Raw genomic sequence first — 4,563 nt, forward strand, 5'->3', positions numbered from 1 at the left:
ATGTAAGTCCCAGGAAGAGATCCTCCCTGTAATACAGAGGCTCTAACCTGGGTGGAGGCACTGATATACTTTACTTATGTTCCCACTCTTCCATTCAGCAAAGGCTCTTGGTCCCATTATACACAAAGGTCAGCGCCAAAGTCTGTGGTGGGAGGGATATTACTCATACCACCCTTCAAATAGGCTACACAAGCTTACAGAGTCGCAGAACGGCACTGGAAGTAAACCCAGACTAAAGAGGACTTAATCTCATACAAAGAAGCTGTTCTCAAATTCAGGTCTGCACTCGCCTCTTCTAAACAGGACTACTTTACTACTCTCATATCATCTTTCTCCCGTAACTCCAAACAACTGTTTAAACACCCCCCACTACACCCCTACACAGCCACCCAAAGCTCTTCCCACATAACCCAGTTTACCACCCTCACAGAAGAAAAGCTTTCCAACCTAGTCTCCAAGTCACACCTCACCACCCAATCCCATCCCACCTCATCCCTAACCTCACACTATAGCTATCCCTGCCCTAACCCACCTCTACAACCTATTGCTAACCACTGGCGTATTCCCTTCTGCCACCGTCACAACCATACTCAAGACCCATCCTCCCTGGACCCATCCTCTTCATCCAGCTAAATTGTCCTCTCACCTCTCATGCCACTCACTTTTGATCAGATGCAATCCAGCTTCAGACCAAATCACTGCACTGAAACTGCCCTAACCAAAGTTGCCAATGATCTGATAGCTGCCAAAGCTAAACGTCACAACTCTGTGCTCTTCTTGACCAACTGTCGACCACTCTCTCCACCTACAAATCCTCTCTTCCCTTGGCATCAAAGACTTAGCCCTCTCTTGGATTTCATACCTCATCAACAGAACCTTCAGTATTTTCCATTCATACACCACCTCCTCCTCAGGCCCTCTCTCTGTTGGTGTCCCTCAAGGCTCTGTCCTGGATCTTTGGACATCTCCTAAAGTCCCATGGCTTCCAATACCACACTCAAATCTACCTCTTCGGCCCAAGATGTTGCTTACCTCCTATCGAGAATCCCAGCGTGTAAAGCTCAACATGGAGAAAACTGAATACAGTGTGTTTCCCCTATGTCACTCAGCCCCCCTATCTGACCATCACAGTTAATAGCACCACAATTTCTCCAGTCTCGCAGGCCCGCTGTCCGGGGGTAACATTGGATTCTGCTCTGTCCACACATCCAAAACCTTACCTCCACATTTTCAACTGAAGAACATCTCTCGTATTCGCGCCTTCCTCACCCCTGAGTCAACTAAAAAACTAGTGCATGCTCTCATCATCATGTGAAATGGGGAAACAGCTCTCCTTGTCTGAACACTGTTTGCATAGATTAAATTAAATGTTCTGGACTGACATTCTGCTGTTTGGCCACAAGATGCCGTTGTTTCCTAAACACAGCTACAGACTGCACATATATCTCCATATTTATGCGAGAGGTGGGGTTTACACAAAGTCTGGAGAGAAGGAGAGAGCAGCCATCTTAGAGGGAGGTGAAACTAAGGAACTGTGTGAGCAGATAATCTGATGGCATCCAGGTGTGAGAGCATCTCTCAGTGACCAGAGCTGCAGCTAAGTGAAGCTGATCGTGTCCAAGACCCTGATTCTGTCCAGAGTAAGGAGGATTGCTGCCAGGAACGCTGATGAGAGCAGAGGAGCAAAGCAACATACACTGTGGTACCGCATGCTTGTTAGAGAGACATTTGGTTGGTAAGATCGTGCACGCACCTCATCACAGTGTTGGCGCCTGGAGTCAGAGACCAGGCCTGTAGTTAGTTAGTTAGGGTTTCTGCTTGTGTCAGGCCACAAGTGTTACTACTGTTCATTTCAAGGACTCTGCTCAGGAGGAATACTCAGGCACGTGCTACAGGACCAGTTATGGGAGAGGGAATACTGAAGAACTTGATAAGATTGTAAGCTGTTGTTCTGTACCGCAAGATAGCTCGTAACACACACCCATACAGTGGTTCTTGTTTTTAGGGTAATAACAGGTAAGGTGTGTCAGTTTAGTTGTGCCCGCCAGTAGGTAAATAACTGCACTTTCCTCCTTCATCCATCGGAGGGCGCCATGCTGTGCAGCACAAGGTTTACAGCCTTTGGCTGGGTGTATGTAAATTTATTGTATGTTCCCAGCATTTGTGGCTGTGTTTATTGCCACATTTAAGTAAAATTCTGTTTTGGCAAAAGCTGATGTTGGGGTTACTTTCCTCGTTCGTGACTTCACTGTATCCTGGGGAGCCCACCCTGGTACACGGCTTACATCTTGGCATAGTCATCAGGATACAGTGATGGTTATGGACGGGAACGCGGCAGGACATCTTCCCACGGCAGCATTCCAGGACCCAGGACCAAGCTCAGGGTGCGCGAATGCAAGGCCAACTTGGCCCAAAACCACTGATACAGTTTGCTCCCGCCATGCCCATACCAGTAGGGTACATACCCTTTGGGGCCCTGTTGCGTCAACTGCCAAAATTTGACGGCAAAAATATGACTTTGCAGGACTGGACTGAAAGGATGCGAAGTGTGGTTAAAATGTGTAACCTGACCCCCGAGCTGCGGGCAGAGGTTGCATTGAGGGATCTAGAGGATGACTTCAGACGGACAGTGATGGTAAAACCCGAATCCGAGAGAGACACCCTAGGTAAAATATTCTCCCTGCAAGAGAGCCCAGGGGGGCGTGCTAAAGTAGTGCAGCTGTGAAGCCACTTCTTCAACCTACCACAGCGAGAGGGCGATACCCTGATGCAGTACTTCAATGCCTACGGGAGACACTAAATGAAATACAGTATCGAGATCCTGAGGCCATGGTAGCCTTCCGGGAGGTGGCTACTACGAGACCAGTTCATAGTGGGGCTCTCCAACAAGTTCTTACAGTACAAACTGCAAGAGATGACCCGGACGATGGCCGACATGACATTCTACAATGTCTACCTAGCCGACGTAGAGAGAGCGGAAGAGCACATTCCTGTGGTGGCGAGAGAAGTGGGGGTGTTGTGGAAATTTTATTAGGATGTGTATTTAATATATTGTGTATTGTCATCATGTCTCTCAGTGTCAGGGTAAACCATTGGAGTAGATATCTTCCCGTGTATGTCCTGTCACAGCTGCTGGGCGCAGAGGTCTCCGTCGGCGAATGGTCCATGTGCTAAGCACTGGGCTGTGGGCCGGGGGAGACTGATGTGTTCAGCAGAGCAGGGTTTTGTTGGCTGATGTATAGACACCGGCTAGGGCCCCCGCGCAAGACGCGGATTTATTGGCTTGGTGTGGATGCATTTGTTAAGAGAACAATATAACGAAAGGAACGTGCGTTTGTTGTCTCTAGTGCGCCTGATCAGCCGCTGGAGATAATGACGTTGTCCTGTAAATAAACATGGTAAACAAGTGGAGTAGACGGCTCTACTGCTCAGGTAAATGATAGAGGTGCAAGACTGCTTAGTCTGACTCACCCAGTCAGAAACATATAATAACAAGCAATAAAAGATAAGCAGGCACACTCTTAATTTGGGTACAATGTAATTTATTTATGGTCTGTTATTAATGTAGTAGATAAAAAGAGTGTGGGTATAATTGGGTAGAGATCGGGGGTGTTGGAGTGATCACCAGTAGGTAAAGAGGTGATAGATGTCCTGGAGGAGGGTCCTGGGAAAAAATATGATGACAAAAACCCAGGCAGGGGTCTTGTTTCAAAAGGAGAAAAATAGAAAAATATATATATATATATAATTATAGATGGATAGGTAAATATAGGAAAATAGAAAAATTTGGAAGGTGCTGGGGTGATCACCAATATGTGGGAGGTGGTATATGCCCTAAAAAATGTCCAAGGAAAAAATAGTATAAATCAATAGTGTGGTGAAAATACCTAGATAGGGGTATGTTCAAAAATAAAAATCAAATAAAATAGTTGTGCACAAAGTCTTTCATGAAATAGATGATAATATAGAAAAATGAGTAAAAAACCTAGAAAAAACGTCCTTCATAAAAATATATATATAAAAAATCTCACAGTCTTTTGTAAGGTAGCCACTGTACGTTAAATAAAATCAAATAAATGATGTAAAAATTATACAGAGGATATTATCCTATGTTGTCCCTTTATATGACTCCGTTGATAGGGTATATAGTAAGTAGCAATTTGGCAGTTTGCTACTTAACAGAGGATGGTGCGTCTTTACAGGTATGTCTGCCATCAGTAAGGATGAAGGGATAAACTCCCGAAACGCGTTTAAGAGGATTACTGGATTACTGGAATATTCACTATTCGCTACAGAGCAGGAGAAGCGCTACGAACAAGCCGGACACAGTCCGCGATCACGTGACCACATACGTCACTCGTCAGACGCGCGAACCACGCCCCCCCAGCGTCCTTGACAACACGAGGCACGCCGCTGACTCCCGAGGACCGGACTGGAGTACAACAGCCAGCTACCAGGAACTACCATCAGAGGACCAAAAAGAACACAAGCGTCAAGAAGGGTAAGTGATCTCTGTAGCCAGAGACAGTGCGGGACGCCGCACTTAGGCACAGAGTAGCCCTT

Source organism: Bufo bufo, chromosome 1 (genome assembly GCF_905171765.1).
Source record: "Bufo bufo chromosome 1, aBufBuf1.1, whole genome shotgun sequence".
NCBI classification, from domain to species: Eukaryota; Metazoa; Chordata; class Amphibia; order Anura; family Bufonidae; genus Bufo; species Bufo bufo.